At 49.3% G+C, this 18,913-nt stretch overlaps 1 long non-coding RNA gene across 1 annotated transcript; it reads left to right on the top strand.

Annotated features, from left to right (window-relative positions):
- Nucleotides 1-701: 701 nt before the first annotated feature.
- Nucleotides 702-17,986, top strand: LOC121020459 (uncharacterized). The gene is made up of 3 exons (XR_005786138.1): nucleotides 702-1,158; nucleotides 6,990-7,935; nucleotides 17,279-17,986. It is a non-coding gene; the product is annotated as an uncharacterized LOC121020459 (long non-coding RNA).
- The last annotated feature ends 927 nt before the right edge of the window (nucleotides 17,987-18,913 follow it).

Genomic DNA, 18,913 nt, shown 5'->3' with positions numbered 1-18,913 from the left:
CATGAACGGGGGAGGGGCAGAGAGAGAGGGAGACACAGAATCGGAAACAGGCTCCAGGCTCCGAGCCATCAGCCCAGAGCCTGACGCGGGGCTCAAACCCACGGACCGCGAGATCGTGACCTGGCTGAAGTCGGACGCTCAACCGACTGCGCCACCCAGGCGCCCCATCCCCCTCTATTACTTTTGATCCTTATTGGGCTTTGGATTCACTCATGGGCAGGGAACTGGCTAGTGTTAGTAACTGGGCTCAAAAGCAAGCATGCTTCCTGGACACATTCAGCCTGCTGCTGGGTAGGCTGAGTACATGAGGCAAAGCCATGCATGGAAACAAGGGTGACACAGCCCCAGGATGTGGTAATGACAGATGACATTGGACCTGATGTGAAGATGGGGCAAGGGTGGTGGAATCAGTGGGACCACGGTGCCTGCCACGGGAGGCACCTGCAGACGCCCGCTGGCCTCTGCTTTCCCGAACAACACCACTGAAGCGGAGTTCTAGGGGCGCCTGGGGGGCTCAGTCGGTTGGGTGGCCGGCTTTGGCTCAGGTCATGATCTCGTGGTCAGTGAGTTCGAGCCCCGCGTCAGGCTCTGTGCTGACAGCTCGGAGCCTGGAGCCTGCTTCAGATTCTGTGTCTCCCTCTCTCTCTGCCCACCCCCCCGCCCCCCCCACCGGCCCACTCACACTCTGTGTCTCTCTCTTTCTCTCAAAAATAAATAGCCATTAAAAAAAATTTTTTTGAAGCAGAGTTCTAGTTCCCTACACATCCACTTGCTGAGAAGCCAAGTAAGCAAGCGCTAAATGACTCTAACGTTCCCTCCGGCGTTTCCAAGTGGATCCCTAATACCTTGTACAATCGTTAACTAATTAATAGAAGTGGAAGGTTCAGAACTTGGGAGAAGGACTTAATGAAAATTGTTTTGAATGGTAACTAATTATTGATAAGCCAAGGGAATCCGATCTAATTAGCATGAACCTCTTCCTGAGAAATCGGGTGTTGGGGTTTAGAACCAGTTTGAGGAGGGCTAGCTTTCCAAGGGAAAATCATCTCAAAGTGCATTTTGATGAAAATTTCTGTTTTTGTTTTGCAGCCTTTAAAAAAAATCATCATCATCATCATCATCATCATCATCATCATCAGATTTAGAATCTGAATGAAGGTGAGCATTCTGGCTTAAGAGATGGAAACCCTTGACCAACACCCCGATTCTTATTTTTAATGTATAGAATAGAGTATGATGAATAAGCCTGCTCAGCCTTTCATCCAGGGTGGTGTGTGTGTGTGTGTGTGTGTGTGTGTGTGTGTGTGTGTGGGAGAGGGAGGGAGAGATTTTATTTAAGACTTAGATACAATCATTTTTAATCACATAATATTTGTCAGTTACCCAATCAACACGTGATCATGTTCTAATACACAAATATGAATAGTGGAGTACTTTATTTAAAAGTGTGCATTATTGGGGCGCCTCGGTGGCTCAGTCAGTTAAGCGGCTGACTTTGGCTCAGGTCATGATCTCACAGTCTGTGAGTTCGAGCCCCAGGTCAGGTTCTCTGCTGTCAGCTCAGAGCCTAGAGACTTCTTTGGACTCTGTGTCTCCCTCTCTTTCTGCCTCTCTCTCTCTCTCTCTCAAAAAGAAAGAAACATTAAAAAAAACTTTTAAGTGTGCATTGTTTGAGGGGTGTCTGGATGGCTCAGTTGGTTAAGCGTTTGACTCTTGGTTTTGGCTCAGGTCTCACGGTTTTTGAGTTTGAACCCCGTGTTGGGCTCTGGGCTGACAGTGTGGAACCTGCTTGGGATTCTGTCTGCCCTGGCTCTATCTTGCTGCCTCTCAAAATAAATAAATAAACTGAAGCACCTGGGTGGCTCAGTCGGTTAAGCACCGACTTCAGCTCAGGTCATGATCTCGCGGTTTGTGAGTTCGAGCGCCGCGTCGGGCTCTGTGCTGACGGCTCAGAGCCTGGAGCCTGCTTTGGATTCTGGGTCTCCCTCTCTCTCTCTGCCCCTCCCCCACTCAGGCTCTGTCTCTCTCTGTCTCTCAAAAATGAATAAACGCTAAAAAATTTTTTTAAATAAATAAACAAATAAACTTTAAAAAAAAGTCTGCATTGTTCAAATATATTTATTCACCTGAAGCTTTTTAATAAAGTGCTTCCTATGTGGAATTCGATTATTTTAATTAGCCCTGAAGGTGAGGCAATTACTGGACTGTGACATATAGTATTTGAAGGTTTTTTCTCCCTCTTCATTTACTTTCTGATGTTGCATAAGCTACTCACAAATATCAGTTGCTGTTGACATCCAAACCAACAAATATATTTAGCACAACACAGCAGAGGCTGAAGCTTTTAATTAACCTTCAGGGACTGTTCTGAGATCATAGGTGTAAAAAGAAAAAAAAAATTAGAGGCAGGAAGTTCCCTGAGAAAGTGACACATCCATTTTCTCCTGACTTTGGGGCGTGTCACCACAGGGCAGGGCGACCTCTGACCCACCAATGTAAGGCGGGTCATGGGAAAAAAAACCCCATGCAATGACCCTGTCCTGCTAAGAATAGTAACATCCCCAAACTGTGTCAGCGTGATTAGTTTAGAATTCCAAAAACCCACAAGCCCCCCGCAAAGTTATGAGTTGTGCCACGTTCCCTCCTTCTTTCTGACACCTTCTCTTCACTCGGGGTCCCTTCCTCCCCTGCCCCAGGACCTGGTGCCCCCTTGCTGCTCCCTCCCTTCCTGGGGTGTGAAGAGGGTGCCCTGCCCTTGCAGGCCGCCCATAACCCCTCCCCCTCCCTCCCCTCCCCGGGCCCAGGCCCACCTGTTGGCCCACCCGTCCCTTGCACACCATCTAGACTCCTCTGCCTGCCTGTGTCAGATGCAAAACAAACCGCAAGGTAGGTTGAATGTGGAAAGCTTAATATGAAGATGTATTAACTACAACAGGGGAGGAGGTCACACGGAGGTAAAGAAACCCCTGCAAAACACCATAAGGCTAGTGGAGAGCACCGGTGGAAGAGCCGGGAAGGGGACTCCTCTCTTAGGCTGCGCTTCTGACGGCGCTGGAGAGGGTGCAGTCGCAACCTTCTGGGTGGGCAAGAAGGAGACACCCGTCTGCGGTGGAGGTGGGTGGAGGTCGGCAGGAGAGCTCACAGAAGGCAGAGGGGCGTCAGAAGCCTGCTCTCCAGCCGGGCAGTGCAAGGATTGGGGTGCTGGGTGCTACATCAGGAGCTCTGTGGCCAGGTGGTCACCATGGGCAACCAAGGGGCTGGATGGAGGCTGCTGGGTGTAGGACTGGGGCCAGCCACTGGGAGCCAGGCGGCCCCAGAGGAGACGAGACAGCAGCAGACGAGGAACCGCAAAGAGAAGATCCTTCCTCCTGCTGGACCCAGAGCTCTGTGCTGACACAGCTTGCATTTGCTGCGAACGAGAGCTGCTTACAGCTCCTTTTATCACAGAGCAGTTGAAGAAGCGAGGCGTTGAGGCTGAGAGCAACAGATCAACAGCCGGCCCCGGACCTTGACTGCTCCCCAGTCTGGCTTACGCGGCTTTACGAATTCTATTTCCCAGCACACACCCTCCAACTTTTCAGTTTGGCTGCTTAATCGTCTCTGTCCAAGTGCTGATCTTTCTGGCCTAGGGGGAGTGTTCTTCCTTCTCTCTTCTGACCAAACTCTACCCATTCCGTAGGTCTGGCTCAAGACCCCGCCAGGCAGCCATGAACCGTCTCCTAACTATTCTGTTATAGGTCAGTCAGTTCTGCCACATTTGATTCTTGTCATTTCCTGATTACCTCCCCAGTAAGACTGTAAGCTCTTTGAGAACAAGGACATTGTCTCTCTGGCCCCATTTTCTTTTCTTTTTTTTTTTTTTTCTTTAATGTTTTATTTATTTTTGACAGAGAGAGAGAGACAGAGCATGAGCGGGGGAGGGTCAGAGAGAGAGGGAGACACAGAATCCGAAACAGGCTCCAGGCTCTGAGCCATCGGCACAGAGCCCGATGCGGGGCTCGAACTCACAGACTGCGAGATCGTGACCTGAGCCGAAGTCGGACACTCAACCGACTGAGCCACCCAGGCGCCCCTCTGGCCCCATTTTCTATGGCGCCTGAAATAATGCTTTGTCCTCATAGACCCCTAATTGATATTATGCTGTGATTGATTGATGACCTGGAAATTTCAGGGTTGGGGATCTAGTCAGGGAATGCTTGGAGGTCTCTGGAAAAAAATTCAGCGTCCACTCCTTTCTGTCCTCATCCCCAAGACCCAGTCTGAGTGCTTATAAGAGATTGAGAGCCTCCTTGACATGCAGCCTTACTTCTTTTCTTCCTGGAATTAGGAAATACCATCATGGCAACCCACCCAGCTGCTAACAGCATGTAACTTCCTCGGTAATTCCGTGTACCAAGGGAAGGAGATGTAATGAGGTCACATTACAATGAAAATGATTTTTCATACTTTGACCTGAGTCTGGTTGCGAAAGAATGTCTTCCTCTCTTTATCGCTTTTAAGAAACAGAGTTGCTTTCATAATAGAGACTTATTTCTCAAGATGAAATACTAGAGATCATAAAGAGGTGGACAAAGAGAATGACCCGAGTGCTTTATAAGGGACACTTCATTGGATCGATGCTGTTTTGTCTTACTACTTTGTGTTCTCCCAAATGGCCAGTTAGTGATTCTCGAATCACTGTGATCTTAGCCTCAATAGCCAGGGCTAGGCTATATCAAAAGCTTTGGCCTGTGCAATGAGTCACTTGTTGTTTACCAAGCAAGACTCTTCTATCACTTTCCTTTTATATCCGAGCGCCATCTTCCCTGACTACCTCCTCCAACCATTAGACTGAGCTGATTTTCTTCTTTTGTATTTTCTTAGCATTAAAAAAAGAGAGAGAGAATACACATCACTACGTATGGTAATTGTTAGTTAATCCCTTGTCATTCTGGAATGTGCTCTCTTTAGCTACGTATCCCCAGGATGTAAACCAGTGACTTGCACATAGGAAATGCTCAATAAATATGACTTGAATGAACGGATGGTTGGTTGAATGATGAAGCAGTCTTGCTGCTTTGGGTGGCAAACATCAATCACCCAATTTGACCTCTTTTAACCAGACAAGAACATTTTTCAGCTCGTGTAGTCAGGAAGATCAAAGGGTACGGCTTCTGGCTTCAGGTAGGAGTGGACCCAGGGATTCAAATTCTGTCATCAGGACTCTTTCCTTCTTTCAGTATATCTTGGTTTCTGCTGACATGCAAATTTACCTCATTCTCAATGAAGATCTCTCCATACAGCCTGCCTAAATAAATAAACAAACACGTAAACAAATCCACTGAAGGTTCTGGCTCAGGGTTTCTCACTGTGGAGGTATTGACAGTTTGGAACTGGTAATCCTTTGTCGTGTGGGACTCTCCCATGCATTGCGGGACAGTTACCACCTCTAGCTTCCAGCCGTCAAATGACACGAGGGATTCCATAAAATGTGACCTATTAAATATGTCCCCCCTTTCCCACTTTCAAATACTCCTTAGGGAGATAATAGAGCCTCTGGTTGAGATTCCAAAGAAAATGGCTTGACTCCCTGTCACCTGTTTTCCATATTAGTTCTTGAGAAGGATTCTGATTGGCTCTGCTTAGGTTGTGTTTCTTCCCCTGGACCAATCACGGTGTTTGATGTATTGAGGAGTTTGTTATAATCTGATTGGCCAAGACATTAGTTACCTACTGGTGCACAGCAAATTATTCCAACCCTTCGCAGCTTCAAGCATTTGTTATCTCAAGTGATTTCGGTGGGACAGGAATCTGGGAGCAGCTTGGTAGTGTGGTTCTGACTCTGGGCCTCTCACAAGGAGGCAGTCAAGCTGTTGTCTTCCCAAGGCTCTTGGGGGGTTGGAGGATCCACTTCCAAGGGCACCCATGCGGTTGCTTGTAGGCCTCAGTTTCTTACTGGCTGTGGGCTCGCTGACCGAATGGCCTCTCCTTAGGCTGCATGAATGTCCTTTCCAAAGACAGCTGGTTTCACAGAGTGACTGATTGGAGAAAGAAGAGGAGAGGAAAGGAAGGGAGGGGAGGGGAAAGGGAGGGAGGGGAGGGGAGAGCCCAGTATCACACCGCAGTCTTTTATAACCTAATCTTGGGACTGACACACCATCCTTTCTGCCCTATTCTGTTGGTCACACAGACCAGCTCTGGTGCGCCGTGCCTGAGCCTACACCAGGGTATGAGCCCAGGAAGTAGGATCATTGGAGACCATTTGGAAGCTGCCTTCCTCTTCCTCAGACAACGAGGGTGCAGGGTGCGGACCACGCTCATTCCTGTGCCTGGAAGGCAGGATGACAGGAATGCCAGCCCTGGGGGATAGCTCAGCAGGCCGGGAGCTGCATTTCCCAAAAGGAAGTCCTGCGGTGTAAACAAAAAGTGGATAGATAGCTGCTACAAATGAATATTTAAATTCCCTGCGTCACCAACTCACTCAAGGCCGCACAGGTGCAGGTCTGGTGAAAACAGGGCTATGAATTATTTCTCTCTATCTCTAGATCACCCCTTGTCCCTTAAGAACATTTTTTTTTTTCCTGCTGCGGACTGATGTTTCCCGGTCAGCATTTATTTACGCGAAGGCACTCACAAGCGATTCAACTGCTGATTTATAAACAGGGCTTGTAGGTCTTGGGAGTAGACCAATATTTGAGTGTGCGTCTCTTGTATAAATTGTTCTGGCCGCTACTTGTTTCTCCAAAGTTCTCCTTTCTCTGGTGCTCTTTAATTCTTTTGAGTTATAGCAGAGAGAAAGCATCGGCTATCTCCTCCTGGTAGGTTTCCACCAGGAAGAGGTAGGGTGAGGGACTGGAGCAGCCCTGGGAACAGGTGCCACTGCACCCACTACGAGACACGAGATGACTATCCACAACTAGGCATTTGGATTCTGTGCGTTAAGATAGGCTTCCTGTAGGTGCGTTCCCCCAGAAACTACGTGGACTAAGTGAATGCCGTTTTCTCATTAGGGATTAATGGCGTCCGGAGGCAAGGTGATTTCCGAGACTTCGAGACTTCGGTCTTTGGTTGGAGTACCGCCGGCAGCTGAGCCATCCCGACACCCCACTGCTCTCAGTAACGAGAAGCCACTATTTGCCTTCTCGTCGCCCCGCCAGGAAGAAGCCTACCAGGTATCCTAGAACCCATCCCAGACAGCCGATGGAAGATTTGGCTCCCCCTCTCTCCAAGCTTTTGGAAAATAATCGTAGCACTGCAGAAAATGAGTGGCTCCTTTTTGAGATGGATTGAGAAGAAGCCTTGCTGAGGTTTAATCGCATAAACGGAGGCACGGCTTTCCCGCGCTCTCTCAACCGATGGAAACAAAGATGCTAAGTGTGAGGCTCTGTGTTCACGTATGCTTGATTTTGTATAAACCCTGCCTATCACATTGGGTACCTACCCATGGACAGTGAATGAGGAAGAAGATGCCTCCGACTTGGGGCAGCTCAGGAGATCACCAGGCAGAGACCAGCAATTATCAGGTCTCTGCACGGGGCGTCTAGAAGACAGGCAAATTCACGCAGCCCGGCCAAAGGGTGCGGATTTACGCACTGGCCTTTTCAGCTGGTCTTCAAAACTGATTAGACGTTTGAAAATGACACTCCTCCACATTTCGTTTGTTCCTGATAATTCTCACTCCTTGAACCGTCCAGGCAGCTCAACAGAGAAGGGTAGAGAAGGTGAAGAAAACCACTATCATCCGTAGATGCACGCTGTTCCCCTGCACAGGCGGAAGGGGAGAGAAGGGCAGAGCCACGCGGATTAAATAGGCTGTCTTATGCTGGGTCTCACCAGGCTTGATGTTTTCGGCTTACATCTGCAATACCCCGAATACAGCAGATCCCCCCTTATCCACCGAGGATACGTTTTAGGACCCCGAGTGGGTGCCTGAAATGGTGGCGAGCAAAATCACAGGTAGAGGGAGGGACTCCTGTATTTGGGTAACAAGTTATCTACGGCTAGCTGCAGTCAAACAATGAGGGTCATCCCCAAGGGTACTGAGAGAAGTTTCAGTTAACCTTGGTATCGTCGCTGGAGGAATGAATGGGATATGTGCGGCCCCCATCCGTGTCCGTGTTTCTCTCCTTACACGTAGGCGACGGCTGTTCTGGTGTCCCATGTTCCTGGCCCTGGTCCTCCCACTCCTGAGTGACCAACTGGCAGGGCTTGGGTAGAAAGGAGTGTGAGGCTGATAGTTAAAGGTAAGGTCTCTGGCTCTGGACATAGGCAGTCCTGGGTTGTTATTATTATTATTATTATTATTATTATTATTATTATTTAATTTAAATTGAAGTTAGTTACCCTACAGTATAGTCTTGGCTTCAGGAGTAGAACCCAGTGATTCATCTCTTACAAGTGATACCCAGCGCTCATCCCCACAAGTGCCCCCCTCAATGCCCATCACCCATCTAGCCCATCCCCCCAGCCACCTCCCTTCCAGTAACCCTCAATTTGTTTTCTGCATTTAAGAGTCTAATGGTTTGCCTCTCTGTTTGTATCTTATTTTTCCTTTCCTTCCCCTATGTTCACCTGTTGTGTGTCTTAAATTCCACATATGAGTGAAATCATATGATATCTGTCTTTCTCTGACTTTCTCTGTCTTCTTTTGCTTAGCATGGCACCCTCTAGTTCCATCCATGTTGTTGCAAATGGTAAGATTTCATTCTTTTTTTTTTTTAATTAAAAAAAATATTTATTTGTTTTTGGGAGACAGAGAGACAGAGCGCAAGCAGGGGAGGGGCAGAGGGAGAGGGAAACACAGAATCTGAAGCAGTCTCCAGGCTCTGAGCTCCGAGCTGTCAGCACAGAGCCTGACGTGGGGCTCGAACCCACAAAGCGTGAGATCACGACCTGGGCCGAAGTCAGACGCTTAACCGACTGAGCCACCCAAGCACCCCAGATTTCATTCTTTTTTTTTTTTATCATTGAGTAGTATTCCATTATTATGTATGTATATGTACACGTGTATGTACATACACGTATATACATTGCATCTTCTTTATCCACTCATCAGTAGATGGACATTTGGACTCTTTCGGTAATTTGGCTACTGTTGATAGGGCTACTATAAATATTGGGGTGCATGTACCCCTTCAAATCAGCATTTTTGTATCCTTGGGATAAATACCTAGTAGTACAATTGCTGGGTCATACAGCAATTCTGTTTTTAATTTTTTGAGGAACCTCCATACTGTTTCCCAGAATGGCTGCACCAGTTTGCATTCCCACCAGCAAAGCAAAAGAGATCCTCTCTCTCCGCATCCTCGCCAACATCTGTCATTGCCTGAGTTGTTCACGTGAGCCATTCTGACAGGTGTGAGGTGGTATCTCATTGTGGTTTTGATTTGTATTTCCCTGATGAGGAGTGACGTTGAGCATTGTTTCCTGTGTCTCTTGGCCATCTGGATGTCTTCTTTGGAGAAGTGTCTATTCATGTTTCCTGCCCATGTCTTCACTGGATTATTTGTTTTTTGGGTGTTCGATTTAGTAAGTTCTTTATAGATTTTGGATACTAACCCTTTATCTGCTATGTTATTTGAAAAATATCTTCTCCATTCTATTTGTTGTTTCCTTCGCTGTGCAGAAGCTTTTTATCTTGATGAGGTCCCAATAGTTCATTTTTGCTTTTATTTCCCTTGCCTCCAGAGACATGTCAAGTAGGAAGTTGCCGCGGCTGAAGTCAAAGAGGTTGTTGCCTGTTTTCTCCTGTAGGATTTTGTTTCCTGTCTCACATTGAGGTCTTTCATCCATTTTGAGTTTATTTTTGTGTCTGGTGTAAGAAAGTGGTCCAGGTTCATTCTTCTGCATGTCGCTGTCCAGTTTTCCCAGCACCGTTTGCTGAAGAGACTGTCTATTTCCAATGGATATTCTTTTCTGCTTTGTCAAAGATTACTCGGCCATATATGTGTGGGTCCATTTCTGGGTTCTCTGCTCTATTCCTTTGATCAATTGTGTCTGTTTTTGTGCCAATACCACAGACAGTCCTGGGTTCTACTTCTACCGGCTACGTGAGCTGGCACGAGTTACCTAACCTCGCTGGACTCTTTATGCTAACAATGGAGACAATCGTGGTACCTCTTTAACCCAGGGGGCTGCAGTGAGGACTAAGTCAGGGGATGCTGTGAATAGCATAGCTCAGGAAGGATCTACGCTTCTAGCACCTGGTGTGATTTTCTCCTCATAACACTGCCTTCCACAGCCCCAGGGGCTCCAGAGGACAGGGTGGCTGAGCAGGAGGGCCCTTAACTGCTTACAGGGCCCCCTTCCCTCCTTAGCTCTTAGGGCTCAAAATCCAGCCTCGCTGCTGTTGTTCAATCAGTCTTTGTAGGTTTTCTTTCCGGGAGGAGGAGTTTGGGATGTCCCATGGCCTCATCTTAGGGAGTCGGGGGGATCTCTGGCACAGCTTGTGGAACCACCTGCCACTGGCAGTTTTACTGGAAAAACTCCCACATGATCTTCCTGAGAAGGTTTGCTTCAGTGAAGCTTCATAAGGCTGAAGGCAGACAATTTAGCCCACCTTTTGAGCAGGTGGGTTTTTTTTCATTAAATTAAGATGTATTTATTTTTTTCTTTTACGAAAGAGAGGCTAATAATTGTGAAATGCAGCCTGTAAGGAGTAAACAAAATGTTTACTGTGTTTACTAAGTAAAAAATGTTCTGTGTTTACTAAGCCTCGCGTTCATTAATTTCCTACTCGGATTTTTCCCCCCTTTTTTAAAATGGAAAAATAATTGTGTTCATTTCTTCCTCCCTGGGAGACCTTAAGGGACCTTAATATTGGGTCCTCTGCTGTTTCTCTTCTTCCTAAAGCTCTGCTTCAATCACATCAAAACATTGCAGTCTCAGCTTTAAAACCCAGTTAGGAATGAAATAGGGCCAGAGTCAGGGACCTGCCTTCTCACTGCCTGGGGCCCCACAGATTAGGCAGGCTTTGCCTTAAACACCCAAATATTGGCACTGAGTGTTTTAGGCACAGAGCCTGGCACCACACGTGGGCCCGCGTCCAGCCCTGGCCCTGCCACACGGGAGCCCCGGTGTCCAACTGAGCTCACCTGTGACCTGGCTGACCGGGGGCAGGGGAACCCAGAGAACAGGCACACGGCCATTGCCACCCCGAGCTTCTGTCCTTCAGGAGAGGTGCAGGCACGGAACCAAGGCCATTGAAAACGCATTCCCAACAGCTGTTGGGAGTGAGGACCCCCGAAAATCGAGGAACGGTTGAGCGGCATAGCGGGGACTCCTTCTCTGGATGCTGAAGGTCCAGTAGATCCCTTGAAAGAAGTGTTTGGGGAGCTCTTCCTTTGCAATCATATTTGAGACTGAACTGGGGGGAAATCAGAGGCTGGGGAAGTGAAGGAATTGATTAGCATCGCAGAGCAGTCCGTAGGCCGTTGGCAGGCCTGTCTGTAGGTGCTTTGGCGGAGAGAGCCAGGGTCTGGCCGGCCGGGCCTGGCCCCGCAGCCACGCACCTAGCGGCCCAGCAGCTGGCGGCCCAGGTGCTGGGGGAGGCTGCGGTCCTCCAGAGTCTGCAGCATCCGGGGCCTTTGGAGCCCAGCACCCCGGACCCTGCTGAGAGGCCGACCCCAGCCCCCCATCCACTCCCCCGGCCCCAGAGCCGCCCTTTCCACCCACCCCTTGGCTTGCTTCCGCCCCATCTCTTCTGCTCTCTCCCATCTAGCAGAAGCTTCTGCTCCACCTTGCCTTCCCTGGGTAGCCAGCCACTGCGTTCTGGAAGCTGTGTGAAGGAAGCTTGCATGCGGCTTAGGACCTTTCCCAGGCAGGACGCTGGCCCCGCGCCTGTAATCAAAGACGGGTTCACATAGGGTTGTTGAATCCTGTCTACTTACTGATGGGCCTGGACTAAAGCTTTACCCAGGACTAAAGCTTAGCCATTGTTTAGGTCTTTCCGCTTCTGGAACATTTTCCTTCACTTCCTTCAGACAATGTCTAAATGACGCCACCAACTGGAGCAGTCCGGTCTCTGGCCCCGGCTAGGGTGAGCAAATGAATGATAGTGAAGGTAGCTTCTGGCGCCCACCCCGGGCATTTAATTCACTCGGGCGTCCGTGAGCTCACCTCTCAGGACCCGCACATTAGCGACCTAGAACTAATAACTTTCCTGGCAGAGGCAGAAGTGACAGCCCAGCTTGAACCCTTAGGTCACTCTTGCCGGCGTAGACGGCCTCCGATGCTTTACCACCGCATCTGGATACATCCAGGGTGCTGTGCCCGGCCTGAACGTGCCGAACAGTCTGGCCCCTGCTGCCTTTCCAGCTTCTTTCCCCCACCCCACCCGCCTACCCCACCTGCATGGAGCCTGTGTTCTTTTTTTTTTTTTTTTTTTTAATTTTTTTTTAACGTTTATTTATTTTTTTTGGGACAGAGAGAGACAGAGCATGAACGGGGGAGGGGCAGAGAGAGAGGGAGACACAGAATCGGAAACAGGCTCCAGGCTCTGAGCCATCAGCCCAGAGCCCGACGCGGGGCTCGAACTCACGGACCGCGAGATCGTGACCTGGCTGAAGTCGGACGCTTAACCGACTGCGCCACCCAGGCGCCCCAGGAGCCTGTGTTCTAAGAACACTGCGGCCACTCTGTCCACTTTCCTGGACCCCTCTGCATTTTCCCACTTCTGTGCCCTAACTGAAGCCATTCATTCACTGGAATGCCCTTCCCCCTTCCCTACCTATTGAAATCCCATTATTCTCCAGCGCACAACGCAAAAGCCATCTCCTTGAGAAAGCCTTCCGAGATTTCCCCGAGCCAGAAGCGAATCTGGGCTTTGTTGTGGCCTCTCGGGCTCTCAGCTCCTTGTCCATTTCAGGGTCAATTCCATCAGCCCTCACCTTTGGTGTGGGTCTTTAGCTTTCTGGACTGACTTTTGTTCCACAAACATCCACGGAAGGTCTTTGAGTTCCAACTGCTGTGTTAGATGCTGGCTGAATAAGGATGAATAAGACTGAAAGTGTCTTTGAGGAGGTAGAAAAATCCGGTGGACAGACAGGCAGGTCAACACCTCATTACAATGAAATGTGCTAAGACAGAGAAATAGGGTCCTGGGAGGACTCAGGGATGCACAAGGCCCAGAGCCTGGTGTATCCGAGGAATAGTTACTAGCCTCTGAGTGGCCAGAAAAGGGGCTCGTGTAAGGACCATGTTGGAAAAAGAAGCTGGAAAACCATGTGTGTGATGGTTTATTTTATGTGTGAACTTGGCTGCGCCATGGTACCCAGATATTTGATCAAACGTTGTTCTACACGTGTTTTTGTGAAGGTTTGTTTTAGATGAGATGAACATTTAAATCGGTGGACTTTGGGTAGAGCAGCATCGTGGGTGGGTCTCATCCAATCAGTTGAAGGCCTTTACGGCAGTAAGACTGGCCTTCCCGGAGGAAGAGGAAATTCTGCCAGGAGACTGCAACACCGCTTCCTCTCTGGGTCTCAACCTGCTGTCCTGATCTGCAGATTTAGAGCTTGTCAGTCTCTGTGTCCCCATGAGCCAATTCCTTAAAATCTCTCCCTCTCCCTCTCTCTGTCTCTCCTTCTCTTTCCACGCATGCACGCGCGTGCACACACCTCCACCCTCCTGGTTCTGTTTCTCTGGAGAGCTGTGACACAATACTGATCCCCGATTGTGAAGGAAGCTGGCAAGCAAGCTGTTTCGCAGGCAGGAAGAAACTGCCGGAAGTCACTGAGCAGGGGAGTCACGGGTCAGAGCTGTATTAATAAAGGCCCTGTCTGGGCCCAAGTGTAGCTGTTATTCTGGGGTACCCAGAGACCTTAGGGTGCCCCGCCCCTCCCTGGCAGCAGCGGGGTCCTGTCATGTCAGCCATCAGGAAGGAGTTCTTGTCACAGTACCTGAGGCGCTTGGAAAGCTGTTGCTTTCTTTCCATTCCCACAGAATATTCATCAGCAGAAACCGCTGAGACCCTGTCCCGCCCCATCTCTTCTGCTCTCTCCCATCTAGCAGAGGCTTCTGCTCCACCTTGCCTTCCCTGGGTAGCCAGCCACTGCGTTCTGGAAGCTGTGTGAAGGAAGCTTGCATGCGGCTGAGGACCTTTCCCAGGCAGGACGCTGGCCCCGGGCCGCGCCTGTAATCAAAGACGGGTTCACATAGGGTTGTTGAAGCCTGTCTACTTACTGATGGGCCTGAGAAATGAGTGGCCCGCCCCGGGGGAGGCTGGAGGAGCCAGGATATGGTTTATGGACTATAAGCTTTAGCACGGCCCTGCCTAGAGGGTGAGTAAGGGACTGGAACCCGAGGGGGGTGTCAGCAGGGCCAAGGAGAAGCTCACCTCCGTGGAGTGCATCTACGCTACAAGGGCAGGCGGTGCTGAGACTTGAGGCAGCTGGAGTTTGCAGGAGCCCAGAAGTTCAGGGTCACGGGTTCCTCGTTTGGGGCTGCAACTTAATTCCACACCACCCTGGCTCGTGTGGCTAAGGATGCTGATTTTTTCCTGTTGCTCTGAGTTCAGGCTCCGGGGCTAGAGGGGTCCCGTGGGAGATGTGGCTGTGGGAGGCTGGAGAAGGTGAAGGCAGGGGAAGTGAGGCAGGACTCTCAGTCCTGGTATCATGTCGACTTTCTTAAATTAGCGGTGGGGAGAGGAAATAAGAAAGCAGAGCCAGAAAGTCAGCAGTCAGGCTTTTCCACACCATCTGTGATGGGATGCAGAAGGCTGCCAAGATAATCTAGGCGCCAGAGCTAATTGGTGGAACTTGGGAGCAGAAGTCACACGCCATCCCGCGAAACCGAGAGGCTTTCCTTTTCTTGTTTCTGTTTCCTTTCCTTCCTTCCGTCTTCCTTCCTCCCCTCCCCTCCCCTCCCTTTCCCCCTTCCGTGCTTTCTTTTTTAAACACGTAGCGCTGTGGAGCCTCAAAGTAATGACACTGCTAAGCAAAATACAGATCTGAAGATTTGGTATAATAAGAAAGCACGTCCATGAACGAGGGAACCAGGATTAAGCTGAGTCACGTTTGACAGTTTAACTCAAGGCGGTGCTAGTTCAGGGTGTAGGAGTTCGACTTCTAAAAACCTTGCTGCAAATTGGATTCCTAACTTGTGATAGCCTCCTCAGGGATATGGCTTTTCAGAGAAACTAATCACGATTGGACCACTGTACGCATGCTTTAATTTCTTCATTTTATTACTCGTAACGCAGAATAGTTTAACCGTGGCTCCTGTGCGGTCTCGTCCGGCGTGACCAGACATCTGGTGTGGTAAGTGCTCCAAGCGTGGGAAGGGTTAAGGAGTCTTTAGGCGAGTGCTTGAAGGCTTTTGATCCTATCAAGATACTTCGAAGGCCGTAGAGAGGGTTTGCGGTTGTCAGGGGTGGATTATTTCCATCTTTCCCCGAGCGGATGAGGGAAGCAGCCTGTGCAGTTGTACGACCTGAGCTGAGTCGACAGCCAGTGGTTTACAGAGCCAGCCTCTGATTAGGCGTGTGTGAGTCAGAAACCTGTCCTCTTTCTGCCACATCGTCTTCTTCCTGCTGCCTCTTCGCAGGCTAAGGGGCCGGTGGAGTTTGCGGCTGGGACAGTAAGGAAGCGACCCGAATGCCTGCTGGGGGCTCGGGGTTGGGGGTGGGCAGCACGGAGGTGGGGGGCATTGACCCTGATTGGCTTTGAGCACGGTTTCTCATTCCTTCATGCTTCTGCTTCTACGTACTCAGAAGTCTCGGCCGTGAGCCCTGCCCTGGCGACGTTGTGCCCGGGCATGGCATCCCCTGAGTACGGCAGCTGACCTCGAAGCAGGGGCAGCCCGTATGTGTCCTTTCTCTCCCGGTGCCTGTGATCCTGTCTCAGGGCAGCCCGACAGCCCCACCTGATCCCCCGGCGCCACCTCCACGAGTCAGCTTTCGTCATCTTGTGCTTCCATTGGTGCATGCCCAACACAGTGGCCCGCCCGAGGACGCACTGGCTCGTCACGGCGGAGTGGGTGGGCTCACAAGTGTGGCCCCCGCTGCCTGGTCCAGGGGTCTTTCCTCCACCACCCTGGTGCTCAGAGGGGCATCTTCAAGGGGCCTCTCCCGTATCGGCTGTATAAGTACACCTTGCTTTTTTCCCTCTAGTTGATCTGATCCCTTTTTGGCATTCTGCTGAGTGTGATTAAATATGACTCAAGTAGAATCTTTGCCCAGAGAGTAGGAGACGGCTCGTTCCCTCACGGTTGATGCATCAAGTCCGTAACTGGTGTCTGCTTTGGATGCATAGACTCTTGAGACATTAAAAATGAACAAAGCCCATCGTTTCCTGTGACATGAAGACACAGCCAGTACTGTGTTCCTATTTGTGGTCAAATGGGATAAGTCCCGGGCTGAGAGCCGGGAAACCTAGATTCAAGTTCTAGCTTCTTGACCTTAGATGGGTCCCGTAACTTGGTTATCCTCAGTTTCTCCCTGTGCACACTGGAGATGCCTAGTGGAGACTCCTGGCAGGCGGCTGTGAGAATTCAAATAAGGTCATTCTTTGAAAGAGCTCTTCACTCTACAAAAGCTCAGACAGATGTCAGGCACGGAAGGTTAAAAAATATTCCACATGGTTTCTCCTCCAGGATCTGCAGCCTGGAAGCTCAGTCCCTTTCATGCTGGCAGTGAGAACTTGTCGCTTGTACACTACACCAGGCCCCCAAATGTGACCTGAAAGTTTGCACACTCTCACCACACCCCCACCTCCATGAGAATCACCAACAAAAGCGAAAAGGCTGATAGAATTGTGTTTCATTTCAAATGGTATAAAGGAAGGAAAAAAATGCCTGCCTGCCTTAACACACTATTTTAAGCACACTTTTCCTTCCTTCTTCCTTCCTTCCTTCCTTCCTCCTTTCTTCCTTCTTCCACCATCCATCCATCCATCCATCCATGCTATTCCTTCCTCCCATCCATCCATCCATCCATCCATCCATCCATCGACTTTCATGGACCACCTGTTAGGCCAAAGTAAGCACACAGGGATATACAATTTATGAAGAGACAGTTTCTGTCTTAGTTGCTTGGTATAGTGAGGGACAAATGAGTAATCAAAAAACTAAAATGCTATATGACCAAGTTCTGTAAGTGATCAGGTCTTCTCTCTGTCTCCCTCCCTCCCATCTCCCTTCTTTCCATCCTTTTATTCTTTGCATAGAACAGTGTGCTCCGGGGGAGTCTAGAGTCTCTTTTTTTCATTTTCTAAACAACAACAACAACAACAACAACAACAACAACAACAACACCTATATGTGAAGGAGCTTTGAAGCCTGTACTGTTTCTTTTTCTCCACAGAGAGAAGACAGACTTCTTCATTATGTGCAGAATAACACTTTAATGGACTTTTTCTTTATGAAACTCCTAAATCCCAGATCATCTTCTGGAATAAAGAATCTAAATGTTTTCCATAATTAAAATGTCTTCACTGAGGGCAGAATTGCAAATCTCAGATGATTTCCTTCTAGAAACAACTTTTTTCCGCCCTTCTGTGGAAGCCTCAGAAAAGACCCATTTGGACTCCAAGTTGGGAAGACATGGCCCTTTGGAAGCTGGGTTGGCCTTTTCATCATGACCATGGGATAGGGCCTACGGAGAACGGTGTCCAATGGAAACCCGAGGAAGTCTTGGTGCATTGGCTCCAAGAGCAGCCGAAGCTTCTGTTATCCCCACGCTTTCACCAAAACCTTGTTAATTATTATAATCTATATTTAGCATTAAGGGATGGTCCAGGGTTCAAGCTTGAGCAGAGCAGTTCTGGAAACAACAGAAACCCCGGAAAAGCCAGAGTCCAGTCCATGCGGGTGACTGGACGTGGGCCGGAGGAGCAGACAAGAGCCAGACGGTGTCATTTGGGGCGTCATAGAATACAGGCCTTGGACCACTGTCTTCAAGGTGTTACTGAGCATGTGACTCATGTAGGCTAGAGGGGTCTGGGGCACTTGGGTGTCAGGCAAATTTACTTAGCAATTCCTTATGCTTTTATATGCATGGCATCCCACCCTGGAGTCACTGGCTCAAATTCTTGGCTAAAGGACACACAGAACACTCTTCTTATTACTCTGATTTCCCTCTCCCCAGCCAGGTTGAACCTCCCTGCAGGCACCTGTCGCCTAACACGGTTTCCATAAATACCTCTTGAAGAGCAGCCCACGGCCTCGAGTCCTGTAACCCCTTTTCCACAAAGCCTTTTGGAGGCACAACAGAACTGTGGCTTAGAAACTTGGGATCATAAAGCCAGAAAATGCTAGATTCAACCCATCAGGAATAGCTTGCTCGTCGCCAGGTCTAACCCCCTGAGGATCCACTTGTTCCTTGTTTTTCTTTTCTTTTTTTCTATTTTTTTTTAACGCTTTATTTATTATTGAGAGACAGAGAGACACAGAACGTGAGCAGGGGAGGGGCAGAGGGAGAGGGAGACACAGAACCCGAAGCAGGCTCCAGGCTCTGAGCTGTCAGTATAGAGCCTGACGTGGGGCTCGAACTCACAAACTGCGAGATCATGACCTGAGCCGAAGTGGGTCGCTTAACCGAGAACGACTTTCCGGCTCCTTGCGATCACCGATGTTGCCATCCGGCACCACCCAGCAGAAGAGGGGGGGAGGCTTGGTGCAAAGCCCTATGTCTTCTTGATCCTAAGGCCTCCAACTGGTCCACATCTAGAGATTCCAAAGAGGCAGCGGTGTGGGGGTCCCTGTTGTGATGTCCTGTATGGAGACTAGGACAGGCTGGCCTCATACCTCCAGAAAGAGAGAATTTTTCTTTTTCTTTTCTTTTCTTTTCTTTTCTTTTCTTTTCTTTTCTTTTCTTTTCTTTTCTCTTTTCTTTTTTAAAAATCCCAGTTCCTTATTCCTGGAGCCTAAATAGTTCATCATTTTCTTGCTGTCTTTTTGCCCTCCTGCAGTGGGTTGAACGATGTTCTTCCCTAACCGG

Source organism: Herpailurus yagouaroundi, unplaced genomic scaffold, assembly GCF_014898765.1.
Source record: "Herpailurus yagouaroundi ecotype Mexico unplaced genomic scaffold, PumYag 250, whole genome shotgun sequence".
Lineage (NCBI taxonomy): Eukaryota > Metazoa > Chordata > Mammalia > Carnivora > Felidae > Herpailurus > Herpailurus yagouaroundi.
Note: the sequence above shows the minus strand (reverse complement) of the source record. Positions and strands in the feature narration are given on the sequence as shown.